This window comes from Manis pentadactyla, chromosome 4 (genome assembly GCF_030020395.1).
Source record: "Manis pentadactyla isolate mManPen7 chromosome 4, mManPen7.hap1, whole genome shotgun sequence".
In the NCBI taxonomy this organism is placed as follows: Eukaryota; Metazoa; Chordata; class Mammalia; order Pholidota; family Manidae; genus Manis; species Manis pentadactyla.
The window spans coordinates 81,400,214-81,423,443 of NC_080022.1; the positions used below are offsets into that span (position 1 = coordinate 81,400,214).

At 44.1% G+C, this 23,230-nt stretch overlaps 1 long non-coding RNA gene and 1 pseudogene across 1 annotated transcript; one reads left to right on the plus strand and one right to left on the minus strand.

Moving 5' to 3' along the window:
* Positions 1-360: 360 nt before the first annotated feature.
* LOC118923116 (KATNB1-like protein 1) lies at positions 361-3,152 on the minus strand (annotated as a pseudogene).
* A 732-nt stretch (positions 3,153-3,884) lies between these two features.
* On the plus strand, positions 3,885-15,805 carry LOC118923072 (uncharacterized). Its single transcript, XR_008997066.1, has 6 exons — positions 3,885-4,387; positions 5,267-5,377; positions 5,690-5,793; positions 6,274-6,453; positions 8,586-8,669; positions 15,579-15,805. It is a non-coding gene; the product is annotated as an uncharacterized LOC118923072 (long non-coding RNA).
* Positions 15,806-23,230: the final 7,425 nt, after the last annotated feature.

Sequence of the window (23,230 nt, forward strand, 5' to 3'; positions counted from 1 at the left end):
TTCAAAGCCTTTTCAACATAAGAAAATAGCGGCACACATCTAAGTTATTTTCTTATAAAATATCAACTTAATGTTAATTTTGTTTTTAAAACACAAAAAAATTGATAATTGGTCTTTGTGGTTCCTAGTAATAAGTCCTGTCTTACTTTTTTCACATAGTATCAACTATATTCTTATGCAATATGCGGGGCTGCATGAAAACCCAGGAGTTCTTAAAAAAGCATTGTTACCAAAAAACTGTATAAATCTCAAATGACACAAAGGCAATAATCTTCATAGTGCACTTCCACCTCATGGATGCTGAAGCTACTCCTTTCCCCTTCAATGTGGAAAAGATTATTAGGGTTTCATTAGTGATTTCATTATGTGGCTTTTAAAAGATTAAACATGTTTTTAACTTTTTCCACAGTTGACAATTCTCAGATGAGACATTTTTCTGGAAATCATATAATCCGCGGATGTTTCGAATAACAAACACTGTTTTGTAGACAAGCTCTACAAAGCTGTCCGGTGGAACTGTGATAAATGGACATCCACATCCTCAGCTATATTCCTAGCATGTCCTGGATCCGAGTAAGGTGGTTTTCCTGTTCCCACAATCCGCTTCATTCTTGTTTTAAAATCTGAATATTCCTGCCATTTATCATTTCTGCTTTGGATGATAGTTCTGACTACCACCTTTGTGATTTTTGAAGCCAGTTTAAACCACATATTACATTCTTCAAATTTGTTTCTAAACAGTGACTTTTACTAGAGACAACAAATCTCCCCAGCAGCCAAGTGAGATGTATTGTTTTTCTTCCTGTAAATTCTTGGCGCGCACTAACAGCTCCTATCACCACCATGTAAGCTACAAGTTTACCTGTATTCCTCATTCTCCAGAAAGTTAGAGCTACCCCGTCAATCTTAAATTCCTGCTGAAAAAACTTGTGCTGTTGTTTTGCGGTCCTGTTTTGTTGATGGGCTTTCTGTCTCTGAAAATTCACTGGAGTTACCCAAAGCTGTCTGACTCTCGTGGGGCAATTGTTTAGGTAGATGGGGGGTACAAGCCGGCTCATTTATTTGCCATCTCCCAGCCCTTACTCCTCGGGGACTGTTTTCTGTAACAAGGATTTTGGAAAGGATGAACTTTCTTTCTGCCGTACATCAATTTACACAGTTAGCTGGGCATTTCGCAGTTTCTCAATTGTTCTCTTTAGGTAGGCGGCCCACCCTTTGGGAGATCTCTTAACCTCCTTCCTGTTCTTATTCGTGAGATCAGAGATTGTTTCTTCCTAGGAACATCAATGCTGTGATCCTCAGTATTATTACAAAAGTTCTGTTTTTCAGGATTGTGGATTCAGATGCCATAATCTCTTAAATACCAGCCTTGGCCAGGCCCAGTCCCAGAGCTGACGAAAGGGAAGGGAGCAACCCCCTGCTGCCAGCCACACTCCCACCTGTGTGCGCTGCAGCGGTAGCACCCCTTGGTGGGGCCCAACTGGTCCTGGTCCGGCCTCGCCCCTCTCAGGCCACAGGAACCAGAGGAAGGGGGATGAGCTAAAGCATAGGAATTGTAAAGGCAATATTGCCAGTTTCCTGTCCAGAAGATTTGCACCAACTTACCTTTTATCAGCAAGGGCTAAAAGGAAAGATTTGGGAACCTTTCTAACTTCCCTATCATGCTTTTTTATTATTTGCTATTATAGTGATTAATACAAAACCCTTAAAAAGACAAGGAGGTGAAGAATATCAGAGAACTACAAAAGGGACATTGAGAACTCGCAGAAAGGAACAGACAAGAGGTGGAGAGGGAGCTCCCGCTCTTCCCTCCTGGCCGAGTCTGTGGCCGGCACCCTGGAGGCAAAAGTGGATCTTCAGACTGACTTGCCTCCAGGGAGAGGGAGAGGCTTCCACAAACTTCTTCTGAGAGTCCCTAGGATTAGACAGAAAAAGAAAAAGAAAAACCCAGCTCTGTTGCAAGGGTCTGTCAACATCCTCATAATTGGGTATCTGAAATGCTGGCGTATTTACCCTGCTTAATCACCGCCCCACCCTTCTGAGGAAAAAAAGCCAATTTCAGCCATCTGAGGAGAGAGAAGTGGCAAAGACCTTTCTGCAAGACTGATAACTCACTCCTTATAAGGAGCGGACAAACAAAAAAGCTGCCTGCTCACTGCTCAGGAATGTGTGCCTCTTTGTGCATTCTTCTCACATTACCTGGTGATGGGCTCCGCACCTGAGCCCAGCGTTTCCGGGAGGGCAGAATGGGGGGCCTTCCTTCCCACCAAGCCAGAGAGTGTTAACTGATGGAGATAATCTTAACCGTAAAGTTTCTGAATCAGCACTGCAACTGATTTAATGGGACTAATGAGCTGTTTCAGAAACAAGTTTTTCTATTATTCAAGGAACAAACTTCCTAACAGCCCTTATATAAACTCCTGCCTCAGGATGGGCTATTACATAACCCCTAGTAAAAAGAAGGGTCCACATCCAGAGAGATCAAAGCCCAGCGTCCCTGCAGGAGCTGTAATTTTAGCTATCCTTTAATTATGATGCCTCTTCTAGGTCACTTATGATCTGTTTATTTCTATAATAACCCAATAATTATGCCCATTTTACAAGTAATAGATATTGAAGTTCAAGGAGAGGTTAGGCCCCTTGCCTGGATTCACATGGCTCATAAGTGGAGACCCTAATATTTGAACCCAAGTCTTTCTGACTTCAAAACTAGCTGAGTTCCTTTCAGTGGAAGCCGTAACACCTGCATGACTTTACTAACACCCATAGAAGACCACGGTCCCTTTTGGCTTGTGCAGGGTGAGGAATAAGTTTGGCTACTCCAACCTGTCCTGTTCCTCGTGAGGACTTCCCAGACCTTCAAGGAATAAACGAATGTTGAGTTTCCTCCTAAAGTGTTTTTCTATCCAATCTTGTGTTGCTCGGGAAAACATGGAACCAGAAAGTCAAATCCCAGAGTGCTCTCTCTGTTTAACCCTGGAGGAACAGTTCAACACCCAGAAAGCAGGGTGGCCCAAGGTCCTTTTGTGAAATGCTCTGTAGCTGATCCGCCCTCTCTTAGCTTCTGGCTGCCCCCACCGCCCAACCAGCCTGTGTGCCGCTGGCTCCTGGAGCGAGCCAGCTGGGCCAAACCCATCCCCATATTCATTCATCGTGGCTGCCCAAGACATTCTGACTCCCAGGCCCCCATTATTCATCCAAACAAATATTTTTATACCCATTGTATATGCCAGGCACAGTCCTAAGGTCTTGGGAGATAAAAAGAGATGGTCCCTGCTCTCTGGGAGCTGACAACCAGCTAATTAATTGCTTGAGTACAATTGTATTAGTCCCGCAGAGATTGCTAAATTGCTAAGGGAGTACATGACTGGGCTGGGGATGGGGACTGGGACTGAGGGGTAGGGAAACGCCTCCTCCAAGAAGAGGACAAGATGGGTGGCGCACAGAAAGAGGGGTTGGCGATACAGCATGAGGCCAGGGAAGTGAGCAAGCTCTGAGCTTGAGGGCCCTTTACAGATCTGGATTTACCTTTGGAATGATGAGACTCCTTTGCAGGGTTGAGATGATGGATTATATGTGCATATAAATCAGGGAAGAAAGGAATGATGCCTATGCCAACAAATTCTAAATTGTGCTGGAAACTGATGGTTTTGGCTCTTGGTCCCTCTGAAACAGTAACTTTGCAGTAACTTAAAGGCTGTCACTTAAAGGGGTTGTTGTAAATGTTTGTTCTTGATAATGATGATTTAAGCTCAGGCAGTGTTCTCCAAGTAGAAGTATCACCGACCCCTGCCAGCAGTCTGAATCTGGAATGGTCTTCTGGAGCAGCCATACACAGAGGTAGGTCCCTCAGGGCTCATTCAGAGAGGTGGATGAGGGGACGGGGCACTGGGGGGCGAGAGGCCAGGCAAAGAGTGAAGTGGTGCTGGGCCCCCTGGCACTGACGTGGGCTGCTCTCCAGGGCCCTGGGAAAGCACTGAGAGACCTCCAGATGACTTTTTCAGAGCCTGCCCTGACATGTCTCCAAGTAAGATTGAGACCTTTGGTCCATGTGTACAGTGAAGGCCCTGCCCTAGAAGGTCCACCAAAGTCTCTTTTTCTGCTACCATCCTGGGACCTAATCACCTTAAAGGAGACATGCCATTCCCAAAGAACTCCTTCGGAGGAAGGTTTTATCATGTCAACTTTGAGAGCTAACCAGGCCCTAGTGAGGAAATGGAAAGGAAAAGGTGGGTATCAACAAGGACTTTTTAAATTTTTTATCTTCTCCCCTTCAACAAGGACTTTTCAATCAGCTAAATGGCGAGAAGGCAGCAAGGCATATAATACCTATGACTCCAGCATGATTTCACCGAGAGGCAGTTTTGAAAGCTTGCCTTGTCCAGAGGTGAGGAAGATTTAAACACACACACATGCATGCAGATAACATACACACTTCAAACATTTCTAGTTAAGGGAATGTTAATGTTTCTTTTCAGTGCTCTTAAAATGATATTGAAAGGCACATTTGTTTAACTTACAGGAATGTATATCCAAATCTCTATTAAATGTGATTTAAAAAAACTCCCTCTAACCATGACTAAATTGGACCAAAACACAGTGCAACCTGCAGCATTAGCAAACTAGCGGTAAGGCCTGTTCTGCCACAATCCTTCTGCTATTTCATACATTACACCGCATAATGTGGTAATACCATACCTTACCAAAAATCCAAACATTTTTCTATTAGCTTGTCCCCTCCCAGAAAGTGGTGTGAGTCCCTTCCTGGCAAGCGCTCCTGGCATGAGGCATGGGCAGTGTGCAGTGCTGCTATAAAGCATGGAAAAGAATGTGAAAAAAAGAGATAATGTCTGAAATAAAAAAAAATTGGTTTGGATTTCTAAACCAAATGATCAAATGTGGCCAGTTCTACTTCCCATCACAGCTATGATGAATTGATAACAAATTCACAAAAGGCCAAATCGATGTCTGAGGCCTTGGCCTACGCAGCAGCCAGATCCAAGAATAACATGGGTCTAGAGAGCCTCCAGCTCTGTGGTTTACCAGCCGCGGCTCTTTGTGGTCTTTGCCGGACGATGGGGATTGTTCCCAACAGAGTAGGAGGAAATGTTTGCTTGCACTCCAGCTTGGAATCGTGGCTTGTGCCCTGGCTGGGATGTCAGGAAGCTGTTCTAGAACGAGCCAGCTCTGCTGGCTCTGAGCTGTGTGCTTTGGCCTAGTCTCCTAAACCACTGGAGCTTCCATTTCTTTATCTTTACAATGATAGCAACAACTCAACAACTTTGACTGAGGACAGACTATACATAACGCTGAACTGTCTCTGGGTTAGGATATAGCCATCACTTCAATCAGAGCAAAGTAGGACACAAGACATTGAGTAAGTACCATGTGTGAGGTGAGTCCAAATATCAGAGCATCCTTGTTTACCCAGTGAGCATTTAAGGAAATATTTTGTTGCCATGAATATAAAAATGTGTCAGGATGTAAATAAATTAAACAAATGTCTGCATATAAGGGTTAATGTATTGCTGTCATTGCTTAAACATACTTAGAACACATGTATTTGTTAATTTATAAATATTGATTAATATGTGAATAGTTTAAATGATATATTTAAACTCACATCAAGATTATAATGTAGAAATATTGCCCACTCATGATGCAATACTTTTAATCAACCTCTTCCTAGGTGCCTTTGACCCCAGGGTCTCGGTCTTTACTAGAGCCAGTCTCCAGAGCACATCCTCTGCCTGTCCATTCAGGTTGCTTGAGATTCAGCACTTTTGAATGCAGGTATGATGTACTCCAAGTACAATAATCATTTTTCTATTTATGATATCATAAGATAACCACTTATCTTTAAAATACATAGTACTATGGATTTTTAACATGATCTTTCATAGTTCAATTACTGGGGCCTCCAATGCTTAACAATTGAGGTGTCAGATTCCCCAGGAATAATTGGCCACTGTGTGTTAGATTTCTTTGTCCCCAGCTTTCCTGTATCGCCAAGAATCTTCCATAAAATCCTACTTTAGCATTGCTGTAGACGGCTTAAGACTAGTGAATCTTTATTTTGTTGTTTAAAATCAATTAAGTAGTGCCCTGTATTCCATAAAGATTCTAATATACTCCAGGGATAATGTGAGGGGGTGGGGGAAGGCATGATCCTGTTTGATAATTACAATAAAGGTTAGAGGGTATTAAAGGTCCTCTCCATTCGCCTTGCCACTCTCCTGACAAGATAACAAAATATTCTTGACCTTTGTTCAGCTGAGACGATCAGAGTTTTTCCAAAGGAGTATAACCAAGAACAAAGGTAATCCAAGAACTACAGACGGAGAGTGTAACTGCTGACTCCGCCCTCTCCCCCCACCCGACTCCAGGCAGAACTCAGCGTCATTGTTCCTTTCTGCACCAGTCAGAACTGGAGGCATTTCTGCTCTCATTCAGGTATCTGTAGTCAGCTGGTGGGTCAGGTAGGAGCTCTGCCTCTCGGGGTTGGCTGGCTCTTCACTGGATTTACTAGGGCAACTGGGACATGTCTATCATCATCCAACAGGCTAACCTGGGTTTGTTCACATGGCAGCGCCTCAGGGTGACAAGAAAGACAGCAGAGCTTTCAAAGCCTCCTGAAGCCTAAGTTCATGACTAGCTCAGTGTTGCTCCTGCATTCTGTTAACCTAAACAGATCTCAAGGCCAGCCCAGATTCGTGTGTCATGGAAAAATCCACTCTGAAATTTAATAGAAGAAGCTGCAAACTTACATTTCAAGGGATATGGATGTAGAGGGAGGAATAAATGCAGTCATTTAAAAATGTATAATACTACCCAAACCATTAACAGAAGCAATAAGAATATTCTCTCTCTGTCTCTGTCTCTATCTCTGTCTCTCTCTGTATATATTTAATACATTTACATATACATGAATGCAATTATATATGCATTATGTAAATGCATATTTATATAAATGTAAATATTTGGTTTTTATTGCCATTGGTGTTGACTGTGTTTATATTTATTTCACCTATTATTATAAATTACATGTTTCTCAGCTTTTCACTGTTTTTTAAATAAACTTTTAAAAATTTTAGAAGAGTTTTAGATTTGTGAGGATAGTACACAGAATTTCCATATACTGTACAGCCATTTTCTCTTATTATGAACACATAACATTACTGTGATTACATTTGATATGATTAATGAACCAATATTAATACCTTATAATTAACTGCAGTCCATATGTTATTCAGAGTTACTTAGTTTTGTTTTTTTGCCTTTGCAGGCAGATAAGACTTATTTTATTGAATGATTTATCTATGTAATTGTTCAGGCTACCATGTTCAGACAAGAGAAGGAGAGCTTTATTTCTTTGTTTCTTCCTTCTTGAAGAGTCTTGATTTCTTACTTTTTAGCCTGGAAACACCCTTCCTTAGACCTGTGGGCCTCAGGCTGCTCAGCCAGGAGCTTCTTCCAGGCTCTGTTCCCTCTATTCCCATTTTGTTGAAGGTTTTCATCATGTATGAGTGTTGGATTCTATCAAATGCCTTTTCTATATCAGTTAACATGATGAAATGATTTTTCTTCTTTAGCCTCTTGATATGATGGATACTGATTGATTTTTAAATGTTAAACCAGCTTTAAATCCCTGGAATAAATCGCACTTGGTTATGGGGTATAATTATTTTCAGACATCATTGGATTCAATTTGCTAATATTTTATTGAGAATTTTTGCATCCATATTCATGAGAGAGATTATTCTGAAGATTTTATTTCTTATCATTTCTTTGTATGATTTTGGTAATAGGGTAATACTGGCCTTAAAGAATGATTTGGGAAGCATTCTTTCTGCTTCTGTTTTCTGGGAGAGATTGTAGAACATTGTTATACTTTTTTCCCTAAATATTTGGTAGAATTAACCACTGAAAGCATCTGAACCTGGTGCTTTATTCCAGGGGGGAAGTTATTAATTAATCAATTTCTTTACTAGATATAGGACTATTCAGGTTATCAGTCTCTCCTTGTGTGAGTTTTGATAGTTTGTGTGTTTCAAGGATTTAGTCTACTTCATCCACATTATCAAGAGTCCGGGCATAGAGTTCTGCATAGTATTTCTATATTTTGCTTTTCATGTTTGTGGGATCTTTAGTGATGACCTTCCATTTCTCATATTAATAATTTTTGTCTTTCTTTTTTTTTCTTAGTTAGCCTGGCTCTTCTGCTTGATTCTTATTAAAAGAAATCACTTTGTCACAGGTGACCTGCAGGTGTAGGGTTGGCTGCTTTGATTGGCGTTAGTCTGGAAAGAGCGCTCTGCTCCCAAGTCAGTCCTTTCTCTTTGGCAAAGATGAAGCCAGTCTTGATTCCTCCCACCTGCGCAGGGAATGTTTCTCCAGGCAGAGGAAGGAGGCGGCCTTGACCCCCCCACATTGCTTCCAGAAGCAGCGGCACACTTTTCACAGGACCTAAGGAAGTCCTAGCTCTTCCCAGGAAGGCAAAGAAAAGCAGCCTCCTCTCCCTTCTGTAGTCTCCCTTCAGTCAGGCCTAGTAGAGCAAGACAAAAATGATTTTAACTCTCTCTCAGGACTCTCTTTGTTGAGGAAGAAACACTGATGAGCATCTGGGATTGAAGATGAGATCCTGAATAGTGCCTTAGCTGAAGACAAGGGTATTACAATTAATTTAATTTAATTAGTAATTAAACTTTTCTGAATTAGAATTTAAGAGGAAGTTGAGGGTTGGGGAGAGCAGGAAAGGTTACTTGCAGAGGGCTGGCGAGGGAAGAAAGATGACAAGCCACATGGCTGAGAGGCCATCAAACTGCTAAGAACAAGGAAGTTGATGTGAGAATCTGAAGTCATCTGCTTGGTCTGGGGTGACTTCTACAGCTCTACGGCTTCCTCGCCCTTCCAGGCAAGTCTCCTTCACAGGAACTCCTACAGGTTTTGGTGGGAGCAGCTCTTTTTGTGGGAAACCAAGGAAAGGGCTGAGTTCACCTTTTCCCAGCTTTCTATGTAGGTCACCATGGGGTGAAACCAGGACAGCAAGTACAGGACAGGATCAGCATCAGAAACTGAACAGATTCGCTGGAGGTGGGAACTCAGAGTCAAGGCTCACCACAAACAAGATATCCTTGCAGATATCTGAGGACGTGATTTGTGTTTTCCATGGGTTTATGAATTGGTATTTGCGCCCACCTTGATGTGTCATAAAGGACAAAGTGGGATTGGTGTCATATATGTAGCACATCCTGGACAAACTCAGCCAGTTTGTCCCAGCATCTTTAGGGTGGCCTTACCAGAATATCAGGGCTCTCTGCCCTGAAGCAGTGAGCTCTGGACTGTGCAGGCCTGGAGATGACATGTCCCCTGATGTCTCTCCCAGAGCAGTTTCAGGACCAGCATGTGGGAATCTTCAGCAATCCTTCCCTCCCTTGTCCCGTGTCTCCACTCTTGCTCATGGCCCTCTGGGGTGGCCCTTACTGCCATCTGCCCCGGGGGAGCCAGACACCTATCCTCTGCCTTCACTATATACAGAAAGAGTCCCAGAGAAGTTTGACTGCAGGTCCCACAATCAGGGGGAGCCTCTTCCTATTAATCATAGCAGCCTCCCCTGTCCTGGCCTGGATTCCCATGTTCCAGACACCAGCTGGCCGAGCGATGCCTTGTGGGACCTCTTCAGGGCATTCACCTCTCTCCCCTGCCAGGAGCAGCATTATCTGGCCTCTCTCTATCACACAGATGTCTGCTTCCCAACCAGGGTCTGCTTTCTCCAGACATTCTCACAGGTTTGCAGAAGGTACCGTGTTGAACATGGAACCTCTTGGCCATAGACCTGGGCTTTGTCTCTCCTCCAGCTTCATCAGCTGCTTCCTTGGGGAATATTTAATAGAGTAGAACCAGGGCCCCACGGGCCCAGGGCTCTGATGTGCCTTGTCTCTCAAAGCCAAACAGCTGATGGTTTGCCCTTATGAGGATCCTCCAAGATTTCTGCCATCTGTGTCTTCTGCCATGCCTGCCTCTGCTGATACACATTACATGTTCTCTTCTTGAGGACGTTCCCAATCCCCTGGCTTTTCCCCTTTTTGGCAAAGTTACTTTTGGCTAACTAAAACTAACAACTATTGGCTTGAGCTGTTGCTGGATCTCTGAAAACTTGAAGACATATTGAGAAATATGTTTTTCAAGGCCCACCTAGGTTTTAACTCCTTCTACTGCCAACTTTCTCCCTCCATGAGCAGTGGCTGGGGCACGTGTAAAGTCCCCAGAACCTGGTCACATCTTTCTGCCTCTTAGGAAACTCCTCTTACCCACTACCTCTTTCAACTCTGCAGAATTCACTCTGGCTCTCCTACTTTGAATAATACTAGCTAACATTTAGCGAGCACATTATATGTGCCAGGCACTGTGCTAAGCACTTTACATTCATTGTCTCATTTAATTCTTACAACAATCCTGTAGGGTAGGAACTATTGCTATCCTCTCATTTTACAGAGGAGGGAACCAAAGCACTAAGAGGTTAATTTTCTTGCATGGCCAGAAGGAGAGACTCATGATTAAAACACAGCTGACTCCAGAGTCTATGCTCTTTATGTCTATGTTATACTGCATCTGACTGACCTTACTGTGTTTGTCAACTATTTCCTTTACCAAAGAAAAGAATAGCCGACTTCTGTCTACCCAGTGAGTAGGTGGTTATATGCAGCTGACTACCCTTAGCCTGGCACATGTAATAGGGATAAAGTAGTGTTGGTGGGTGGATAGATGGGTGGGTAGGCTGAGGATGAGTGGATAGATGTAGAATGGGTGGATGAATGAGTGGACTATTATATGATCTAGGACCTTTTGTGCATAAAAACATTTGGAACACAAGGACCCCAGATAATCCAGAGCTACACACTCCCCGGTTGTTTTATTGTTTCTTTTCTCCAAATTCCACAGGCTGTTCTGTTTGCATGAGGAGGGCTTTCTCCAGGTGCCTAAGCCCACAGAACAAACAAGATTAGCTGTGTTCCTGCCAGCAGTTACTTCCGCCTACATTTATTTTCTTAGATGCTTCATGCTAACTTTTAAATTCCAAACAGATTTGCTCAGGGAGGCTTGGTGTTTAGTATGGCTGGCTGTCCCCTGCTCCTGGTGGGGTCCTGTGGCCCAACCCTGATTCAGGAGCATCAGGCTTTGGGATTTGTTGTTTATATCTAGAAGTCGGAGGCACCCCTGCTGTGCAGAAACAAGATCTACATTTCCCAACAGCTGCTGCAAAACAGGCTGAGACTGGACACAGACTGCCTTTTAAACCCAGAACAATTTCAGGGAGAAGGTGAGCTTACAGGATGGCCACAGGCTTACCCATCAGGCCCTCTTCCTCCTTCACTCCAAGGTTCCTGCCCAGTATCATTCCAACCCTATATGACTCTCAGACCTCTCTTATTCCTTTGGTTTCAGATGATAATCTCACTCTCCCAAAGGTATTAGTGACTTAGTACTTTCTTTTCCCATTAGAAAGACGTTCCTCGGTAAAAGCAATGTTAAACTCAAAAGCAGAGTTGTTCAAATTGTACCAAGCCAGTGATCCCCACTGGGCCTGTTGTTCAGGCTAGCCTAAGCATTTGTGATGTTAGTTTTGAGGAGTCTTTTATGAATATTATAAAATCAAATGGATGTGGGACCAACTTAAGGTCAAGTTCTCTTCTCATTGACTGATATCTCTAGGGAGGCTCTTCGGTGCTATGAGTGTTTGGGGCAGAAATATGCCAGTTGCTCTCACCAACCCCAGGACCCTCAGGCCGCGTCTCACTGCTGTGTATCTAACTATCACAAGTGGTGGCCTGCTCTGCCCCTTCCATGGGGTCTATCTGCTCCTTCAGAGTGACCAAGAGGCCCTCTCCATGAGGCCTGGGCTGCACTGTGCCTCTCGCAGGACCCCACCTTTGTTTTCATTTACTTGTAGTACAGGAAGGTAGAGTTACCTCCCCAGGAAAATTTCCAAGATGTTGGCTAATGCATACATTTTGTCATGGGCATTAAAAAAAGGCAAGGGAAAATTTTATTTGCCTGCTTTGGTCTCCCCCTAAGCTTTTCAATTAACTCTACATGCCCAGCTCTTATCTTTTTGTCCAATTGTGAGCTAAGATTACAGGTAAACTCGGTGAAATTTCTGCATGAAAAGTTGTATCTATCCAAAACAAAGTCTCTAGCACTCCAAATCCTTTTTGCTCTTAAAGTAACAATGAGAAATTTAGTTGTCATATCCAATCAGCTTATTTCATGTGAAAAATTAAGTCTCTGCATCCCACAAACTATGAAAAAACCTGCCCGTTACAGGCGTGTCGCAGTCCCCGGCGGTTATCTGTGCTGAGGCCCCAAACTTCTTTTAATTCAGATGATGGGAAAATGATTAGGAGGGAAGGTGTGCTGCTGGCCGGGAGAAGCTGGTCTGATGCCTTTGCGAAGACGGGAGAGAGTCATCCTATCTTCCAGGTGCTACAGCGTCAGTTGGGCACATGGCTTAGCAAGCGGAGTGCAGACTGATTTCAGCCCCTGCTTGGCCCCCTGGTGGGTGGTGTGAGGCAGCCCCAGGCGCTGACCACGCAGCCTTGCTGAGAGGGTCTTCACGCTGCTCTGAGGTTACTGGTGTCTTAGCTCTCAGAATGCCTGCTTCAGATTTGCCTACCACAGACCTGAGGGCAGCAGTCATGTGGTGATGGAACAAAGAGTCCGCAAGCTGGCCGATGGCTGCATCCCCCTGTTTATTCAGAGGCATTCCCTGGGCCCACTAAGTAAAAAGAGCATTGAATCTCAACCCATGCAAACTGCACGTTTCTCTGAAATCATTCATTCAAAACAGCTCTTAGATATGTAAAGGATAATTAATAGAAACTCAAAAAGCTAGACGCATCCTTGAGAGGCCATCTGGTCATTCCCCAGCCTTTAGGCAAAACCACCTCTCTATAGGTATCCTAGCTCTCCTGGCAGCAGACGGGAAGGTTACTGGTTTCAGCCTCCCTCAGAGAAAATTCTGGATGGACTCTGAGGGCTTCCTGAATGTGTGTATTTTTATTTGTAACTATACTATGCAACAGAAGGAGAATTCTCTGCAATGTGAGAGAGTGGCCCTCTACCGTCCCTCACTATCCTGCTCCTCCTTCTCTGTGGCCTGCTCTGGGAGAACACTCCGAGGAAGTGGGAGCAGGGGGGTGTTTGAAGCATCTGAGAGGGAATAAAGGCAGTGGGGCTGGGCTGAGTAGAGGCTGGACTGCAGAGCAGTTGTCACACTGGCCGCCACGGCCTCAGCTTCACGGCAGAAAGTGCTTTCATCTCCTAGCGTCAAGGGCTCCATCTCAGGACAGGCCTGTGATTGGTGCAGGCCGAGACCTATGCATACTCCTTGGCCTGGTCACTGAGGCCAGGAGATGGGTGATTCTGATTGGCTAGTCCTTGGTTACATGGCCACCAATACCAGGGCGATGGGAAAACCTACTAGACAGACAAAAACAAAAGCTACCACACACACTTCTAAAGCTACCTACCTCTCAAAACTACTGCAAAGATAAGTGAAAATATATATAACTGCCTAAGAGACTGTCTAATAGCAGACAGTCAATAAATGGTAGTTATTGTTTCCTTCACCGGCATCACCAGAACCAATACAACTTTTCTACTAAAGTCTTGAGGCAAAGAAGTGCTGATAAAGTCAACATTGGCTCAAACTTGAATAATACTAGCTAACATTTATTGAACTGAGCCTGAACTTTTCTGAAGAACTGAGAATGTTTAGCCAACATTTTCCTCCAGGGAGTCTAATCTTTGTGCATCCTTATACTTTCTGGCCAGAACGGGCATGGATCACCAGACTAATTATAAGGATGCTATTTCCTTGACAGCTTCAATGTCTCAAGAAAGACAGTCATCAGTGTTTTTCTGACCTTTTCTTAGAGCCAGAGCATTTGGATGAAGTGGGGAAAATTCCTGTCTCTGAACTGAGTATCAGCTTCTTGCAGGGTCTTATTCCTTACATGTCCTTCCCCACCCCTCAAAACCATAAGCCTACAGAGTCATGTGAAGAATTAAGGAAGCAGTGCTCTTGACCCTAGGCAGCACACCCACCACCCCTGCTCCCCTACCTCCATGTTCACTGTGGCCAACTGGATGTCCAGACCCCAAAATTCCAGGAACCCCACCCTGTGCATTCTTAACAGACTGTTCCCCTGTGGAGAACATGCACTTACCATTTCCCAACTGCAAAACTTACCCCTCATAATCCTGCCAGTTTTTCAACACCCACCTCAATGCTATCTCCTCCAGGAAGCCTTTACTACCTCTTCAACCGGCTACGGTCTTGACTACCTTTTAATCTCCTTATGGAATATATACTGGAATATATATATATATATTTATATCTATATAACACATATCTATATAACACAGCTTTATGCTGTGTTAACTTGAATGATAAGCTTCATAATTCAGTTAAAGGGCATCTATCAAGAACCTAGCATCTGCACTATGCCAGGCACAGGAGACAGAAATGCATGAGGTAAAATAAACCCAGACAACATGGGGCTGGAAGCAGCCCAGGTACTACATATTTCCGTTGATGAATTTCCAGGATTTTAAAATTTATTTGCTCTTCTTAGCTCATGCTTCAGATAACTGTTGTCACTGTCAGCTCAGAGCTTTGGTGTCCTCAACTACAAAATAAAAGCTTTGGACCACACGGTCACTGCAGATCTTTCTCACTCAGCAATGAGGCTCTCTTATATTCTATAATTGCCTCATCTGCATTTCCAGTGGTCACTTCACTCCTATTATCATCGAGTCATCCAGAGATCGTCATCCAGTGATCCTCTGAACTTCAGAGAATTTGGGGATTAGTATGTAGTTAGCACACCTGTGTTTGTTGAGCAGGGTCAGCATGGTGGCCAAGTTGGTGACAAGCCACACCTCTATCTAGACTGCAGTCTCCTCATCTGTAAAATGGGACGGTTAGTGTAGAGGCCACTGAGGTCCCTCTTCCAACTCTGATGTTCCATGATTCATAACCATTGGCTCTTGTTCCCCTGAGGAACACATCATGTTCTATAAAGACACAGCTGCCAAGCCACCTGCAGCAGGAAACAAATACTGAGCCACTCCTAGCTCACCCGGGGAGATGAGCTGAGCACTGGAGAAGAGGCTGGGACTGAGTCCAGAAGGCTTGGATTTAGTCTCTGGCCTCTACTGTTACATAATTTCAATTGTGGGAACAGCTGAACAAATTTGACCTCTGGAGAGGAAAGGGCACTAGCCAACACTGCTTAATCAAGCACCCTCTTTGCATTACCTCCCGGCTTCCCCTTCCCTGTGTGCTTTCTCCCGTCCCGGCCACATCCTGCATGTGGAATGAGTCTGTGATACCACGTTGATACTTCACCATGCTCAGCATGCTTATTGGCCAGGTACTCATCACTCAAACTACTTGATATAAGATGAAAAATTCAGTCAGTTAATTCAAACTTTTCCAAGTAGGAAAGAAGCTTTTTCTAACTGACTTCCTCTTGGCCCACTCATGAACCCTGCTTTCCTTCTTCCTGTTACAGAGGCTGGTTGATAGCCCGACACCAGGAGGCTGCACTTGGTTCCCCACAGCTGACGTCTGGGCTCACCAGGAGCCACCTGCACCTGCTTGGCTCCCAGCCCAGTAGTAGTGGTTGTCCTTGTAATTGTGGTGATATAATTTACTTGAGTATTAATAAGTCAATTAAGTATGAGAGCAAAGAAGAGAGTTGTTGGTTATGTGAAAACCAAATTAAATGTTTAGTATGATATCAACAAATACTTGCAGTCAATTTTGGTGTATGGAATAAAGTTTGGTGTTTGGTGAAAAACAATAAAAGTATAGGAAGATTTTGCACTCAGATTGCTCTGTAGGGTCTATGTCTCTTTGTTCTACTTTGAAGGAGCCATAATTAAAATTGTAGTTGAGACATTACAGCTGTAGTCTATGTAACAGAAACAACACAAATGCCAATCAAAAAAACCCATACTCAAAAGGAAAAAACGCCTTAGCCCAGTATCAAAACATTGGCTAGCACTGTAGGTTTTAAATTAAAATACAATATATATTTATATGTTTGAGTCAGTTCTGTTATTTTTCAAGTATTAGACCTAAGATCTGAACTGAACATAGATGAACAGCATTCTACTGTCTGGGACCCAAAAATTTTACAGAGTTTTTCAGTTAATAGTTTACATTAAAATCTTAGGATGTCTCCTCAGTTTTGATGATGATGATGAAAATTTTCAAGCAGCTATAGAAGAGAAAAGTAGAGCAAACCTTCATATCCCATTATCCAAATTTTGCCATCCATGCGTCATCTATTTATTTCATTTCCTTTCTGATGCATTTTAAAGCAAGTTTTAGACATCGTGCTATTGTGTCCTTACTTACTTTAGTAGATATCTCTAAAATATATGGACACTTTCTTATCTAACCACAACGCCATCATCATGCCTTACATAATGAGCAGTGATTCTTTTCGTGTCGTCTGATACTTTGCCCATACTCAGTTTTCTCAGAATGCCTCCAAAATGTCTTGTTAGTGTCAGTTTGTTCATATATGACCTGAAAATAATGTACTCATTACCTTTAGTTATATCTTTTATGTGTTTTTAAATTTAGAACAATACTCCCTCACTTTTTTCTTTCTATTAACTTGTTGAAGAATCCTACTTTTATAAAGAGAGATGCGAGAAGTTCAAAAAAGAGCAATTCACTAGGGTTTAGTGGTGAGGAATCTCAGAAACTGCCAGAACAAACCCCAAACTTTTCAAGGTAACATGAAGCTCATGATCATCATGGCCCAGAGAAAAGTTTCCTCTTCTCTTGTACTGAGCAGAGAGCTGAAGACTGGGTTGAAAAATGACAAGTTTAAATAGATTTACTCAAAAACAAAGGCACAGTCATTAAGGAAATGCAAATCAAAAGCACAGTTGGGGACCAGTTCACACCCACTAGAATGGCTGTATCAGAAAAAGAGGATAAAAACCATGGCTGTTGAGAATGTGGAAACTGGAACCCTCATACATTGCTGGTAGGAATGCAAAATGGTGCATTGAAATGGTGCATTGGAAAACAGCCTGGCAGTTCCTCAGAAGATTAAACATAGAGTTTATCACAGGACCTAGCAATTCCACTCCTAGGTATATACTTTCAAAGAACTGAAAATATGTTCACACAAAAACTCGTATACCAATGTTCATAGCAGATTATTCATAAAAGCATAAAAGTAGAAACAGCCCAAATGTCCATGATGAATGGCTGAATTCACTAATTTAGTATGTCCACACAATGAAATATTATTCAACATAGAAAGGAATGAAGTACTGATATGTGCTACAACATGAGTGAGCCTTAAAAACATAAATTATGAGACAGAAGCCAATCAGAAAAGATACACTTGGGGTGTATGGTTCCATTTATATGAACTGTTGGAAACCAACAAATCTGAGAGACATACAGCAGACCACTGGTTCCCCAGGGCTGGGGGAGGGGATGGTCAGAGGGGGTGATGGCTAAGGGGTGGAGGATTTCTGTTTGGAGTGATGGAGTGTTTGGCACTAGTGATAACAGTTGCACAATCCTATGAATATACAAATGCCATTTAATTGTGCACTTAAAGGGTGAATTGTGTGGTATATATGAATTATATTCCCACAATGCTGTTAAAACATACACACATACAGAGGTTCAGGGGTCTGTTATTAGCCGGCTTCAGCAGGCAGAAGGCCCCTGCCGAGGAGGGGTCCTCCTCCACAGAGAACAGGACGCAACCTGCTTTACTGCTTTGGAAAATGGAACTCAGCACCCGTGCACAGCTACCAAGGGAGAGTACATGGTCTCCCCTACTGGCCCCTACAATCTTCTGGAGTGGGTTGGTCCTGGGTTATGAACTAAATGACCTCTTGACTCTGCTTTCAGTAATACCATATAGGAGGAAACTGAAAAAGATCATAAAGGAAAATTCATTTTCATTTTCACCCACCTGATTTCCCTCTGGACTGACCACGTTTCCCCTCAGGCCTGCGCTCACCCTGTTTCCTATCTGCCTTTGTGGAAGTCCAGATGCTACAGGCTCAGAGGAGCATAGAGTGAGGGAGGGATGGTCAGCAATGCAGCCTCCCTGCTCGCTGAGAAAGTTGGAAATACCCAGACAGGAGGACAAAAGCAGGCTTTTCTAAGCAATCAGTTGAAGATAAGATCCCATTTCCATATGGTTTCCGGACAGTGCCCTGCGTGACTGGTGGGGTCTTGAGCAACACCCAGCACGAGGTTCCAGCCAAGCAACAGTGGGATGTTGGTGCTGAAGATTCCTTGCCTGATTTTGAAATCTTCTTCAGGCTGTTCAAACTGCTGCTCTTGTCAGAAATGGGCATCTGCCTGACCTATGCCTCTCATTATCCTTCTGGCCAGTGGATGTGGTGCCCATTTGGCAAAGGCCCAGGCCTCAGGAGGAGCTCGTGGGCACACTGCAACTGCAGAGCAATGGGTCTGCTGTTAATAGGGAAGGCTCCATTTATGGAGGGCAGCCATGGGTGGGTCATATTCCCATGCAGCCTGGAAGACTGCCCAGGGGCAACAGTGGACCTTGTAAGTCCCCCCCACCACCCTGCTCTCTCTTTGCTTCCAATTCTTAGTCCCACTCAGAGAAAATGTAGCCAAAAGCCAAGTCCTTCCTAATGCTCCCAGGGAATAGGTAAATAAACAGGAGACAAGCATCAGTAAGAGAGCGCAGTTTACACAGCACATGTTCCCCGGGAGAGGAATCTAGAGAAAACATTAAATGGTTGTCGGGAAGCCCCACCCAAGATGCTGAAGAAGTGCTCCCTTTAACCCTGGAGAAGCTGACACGCTGTCCCCTTGTTCGTGTCCAGTCCTGGGACCCCAGGAGCCGTCCTCTGTGTCTAGCACCCAGGAACTGCTGTCTCTGTGAGCTTCTCCTCCATCCCCTCTTACCTCACCTCTTCCTTCACACCCAGCACCCAGGCTCTGCAGTCAGGCAGGTGGGAGTTAGAATCCTTGCTGGGTAACTGTAGGCAAGTCTCTTGACCCCTGTGCTTTCCTTGCTGTCCTGCCTGCCCCAGGAGTGCTACAGTGCTCTCCCTGGGGAGCCGTGGAGAGGGTAAATGAGAAAATGATGCCCCCAGACCCAGACCAGAGTGAGGGCAGGAAATTTTCTTTTTTTTAAATTCTTTTTTTTTCTCTCCTCCTTCTTTCTTGTCATAATCTTTCCTTCCTTCCCATGAAGTTAAAATTTTCCAGGCTCAAACCTTCACCTCAGCTTCAGGTGTAAGCTGCGTGTGCCCTATTCACAGCTGGTTTGTGGAGCGCTGTGCATCACATTCCTGAAGCCCAGTGAGGGGTCTGATCTGTGCCCGTTCCCAGCTCTGCTGATCTCCAGACGGCCCTGCACTGCTCTCTGGGGCCCTGCCTCATACACAGGAAAGGGGTCCTGGCAAGGCTGAGCACGGCATCACTGCCAGTCCCACATTGTGACTCACTTTTGTATTAGATGACATTCAGCATGTCAGACGTGGAAGCAAGGGGATCCTTTAGCTGCTGCCTTTCAAGGGCCTGAGACGTGCCCTCCAGAGCAGGTGGGATCCTGAGGGGAGCACAGCTGTAATTTGCTTTCTTTTTGACTATTCAGGCTCTTGGTACAACGACACTGAGCTCATGTCCTGTGATGGCTATCTGTACTCACTCTGGTCCCTCAGAAGCACCCAGGAAAGCATGAAGGCATTGGGGGTAGGAGGTCCTTTGACAATTCTAGAACTCCATAAATTAAAGTCCAACCCCTTGCAACAAAAGTTTATTGACATGTATATCTCCTGCATACATGGGAGATACCCAGGGAAAAATGAGTAATTCTCAAAGAGGTGGTTTAGAATTCAGGCTTAAATACCATCTTTAGCCAAATCAAAGACAGAAGGGCATGGGAAGGCAAGTCATGGGGGTGACCAGGGAAAGTACGGCAAACAGTCAAGTCTGTCATGAAGATTTAAGTCGGTGCCTTCTCCACAGATCAGTCTCTAGTGATCTTACCATGCTTCTCTTTTACATACAGAGAAGGAGACACCCTTACCAAAGAGCATCTACTACTGTGTTTTCAGAGCTTCTCCTGTGTCTACCCCTTCTCAAAATAATTATCTCAAAATAATCCTTATGCCAAGGAAGCATACTTTGGGGTGGGGTATTCTGGTCTCTTACAGTAGATAGATAGAGCTATTATAAGGAATTGGCTCATGAGATTGTGGAGGCTGACAAGTCCTGAGATCTGGATGAGCTGGCGAACTGGAGACCCAGTGGTGTCGTTCCAGTCTGACGGTTGGCAGGCCCAAGACCTAAGAAAAGCTGGCGTTTCAGTTCAAGTCTGAAGGCAGGAAGAAAGCCTGTGTCCCCGTTGGACGGCTATGGCCCGGAGGGAGCTAGGGGGATAAAGAGCTGCCCTTACTCCCCTCCAGCCTCTGGTCTCCTGTGGGGCCTCCTTGGCAAACCCAAGCAGAGGCCAGAGGACAAAGGAGGCTGCGATGCAAATCTTCAGCCTCTCTGGGCAGCAAGCATGGTGGAAAGGGAGGACAATCCATCTGAAGGGGCAAATGAATATCTAGCACACTAGTTCTTGATTTCAAAATAATGTTACAGTCCTTTGATTAATGTCCAAACCACAGCAAGTCTGAGCCTCTACTGCCTCCAAATTCATCTTTTCTCTTCAACCTCTGAAAAGGGTATGTGTACCCAATATTTCCTACTAGCTGTACACAAGTCCCAGGCCCTTGCCTACTGCTGACTTTTGGCAGGATCTGTGATACTGAATTACATTTGTTCTCTTTAAATGCTAGGTCACAGAGGCTAAGTGAGGATAATTTTAGAGATTCTAGGAACTTCCTGGACACCTGATCTATAAAAATCACAGATCTAGCTGTCTTTTAAAGTAAAACTACTTCCCATAGCCCTCTAGGTTATGAGTGTAAACTATACTAAATTTATGGAGTCCTGTAGAAAAAAAGAGCTGCTTCTGGGTCATTTTACTGGACATTAAATTAGGAAACATGGCTTTACCTTATAGTCAGAGGATGATGATGTATCAGATATCTAGGTTCTATATGAATTAAATATAAGGAAGATAAGGCGGTGCAAAAGTAAACAAAAAATTTGTAAGTTGGGGAGAATGTTTTGCTTGCTAAGTTTCATGACCGTTTTGGGTAAAGCATCATTTCTTAATCCAAATGGCATTGCCTATCCTTAAATGGAACTGGTTTTGTAATTTTGTGAGCTTTAGAGCCAGACTGTTCTCTTGTCTTCTGTTATTACTAATCTTGTCTTGAAATGAAATGCTACATGCTATTAAAATGAACTTGTGAAATTTATTGGCAACTTTCAGGCCAATACCCAAGAGTGGGATAGATAGGCGCCTGGAAACACATAGTGTGCCAAAAATTATAATTCTTAAAGGCTTACCACCAACATTTCAAGTCTAGATCCCAGAATCCTGGCTCTAAGAATTCTGGTTATACAACCACTGGTGACAGTTCTCAGAAGTGCTTTGGCTGACTTTGGAGTGTATGTGAATCAACTTCCACCCCTTACTTCTAACAGGGTGTGGGGACACTACAGTTTGCACTCATAGTCAGGACGCCTTTTAGAATGTTTTCCCTGTAATAGAAGGAGGTGGAAAGAAGATGTTGACCTAGTGCTGGTCAGAAACTCTTCGGGTGTGAAAAGATGGCGGGATTTTATTGGAATGTTTTTGGCTGCACATAACTGAAAAATCTCAAGTTAAGGAGCCTTAAACAACAAGGAAAATTTCTTATTTTATGTAATGAAAAGCCCCGTGATTGGATGGCTCCCAAGTCAGTGACGTCATGAAGAACCCAGCTTCTCCCACTTTCCTGCTTTACCACCCTTACTGCAGATCTACTGGCTGGTCTTCTGGTTATCAGCTTGTGGTTATAAAATGCAGCCACAGCTAAAGCATCACATGAAAACACCAGAATGTCAAATGAAAGAAGTTTCCCTGCGTCTCTTTCTTAGAAGGAACTGATCTCCCTCAGAACCCCCAGGAAACTCCTCTCATTTCTCACTGATCAGAACTGCATTGCACGTTCAGGCCTGTCTGTTACTAGCAAGAGGAACAGGGTCACCGGGATCGGCTTCACTTCATCAAAGTCACCCTCCAGAAGCTGGGGATAGTCCCAGCCCCCCTGGGAGCAAGGGCCTTTGCCTGAGAGGGGAGACTGAAGGGAACTGGGGCTCAGTTAGGAAGAAGGGTGGGCGCTGCGCCCATCAAGGGAAGCAGCTGCCAGTGTCCACTGCAGGAACCTAGCCACATGCCTGGGAAAGAGCAGCAGCAGGTCTGACGAGCCTGGTGAGATGGAAGGTGACAGACAAGTCAGCAAACTCAGGGGAGAATGCTCCCAGGGGGTGCTGCTGTCTGGTCCCCGTTCTTCACCCAGGTGAGCGGAGCTCTTGTTCTAGGAAACTGGATGGGAAACTGACAAAGACAAACTAGTGGATGTCCTTTAATATATGCTTGCAAATGTAAAATACTTTTACTTTCTTATCTATATAAATATCTTAAAGTATAGCTCTAACAGGGAGTTAAAAAGACAGAGGGGACATCATTCTCATTGTCAAGCATGCAGGCGTTCTCGCTGGGCCGCATGCTTCCCTGGCTTCCCTGGGAATGGTTTTCTAGATACTCTGACTCATTAGACAGTTATGTGTCAGACTACCTGTATCAATTCTTACTTGGGAACACATGGTCCCTGCACTTATGAGGAGACCAAGAGCTTTCAGATGAAGTTTTCATATCATCAGAAACTGTCTGCAGGTGAAAGGACATGTTTACCTTTCTGGGTCACACCTAGTCTTGCCGCCACTGATGGCTGGAGGACTGTTACTTCATGAAGTCTAGACATGTTATTCCACCCCAAGCACACACCTGCCCGCTGTGTGACTCACCCAGAGAGCTGGCCCACAGCCACCTGGCCTCCTGCTCCAGCCTACCCTCTGAGAGTCACTCACAGCCCACTTTTACCCATTCTTTTCCTTTCTCTCACCTGCAGTAGGACTTATAGACCTTATGTTGAAATTTTAAGAGTGGGTTTTCATAATATTTAGGTAACAGTTAGTAATTTTCCAGAAACCCAGGTTACCGAGACAAATGAGAGTTCTCTCCAGTGAAATGGC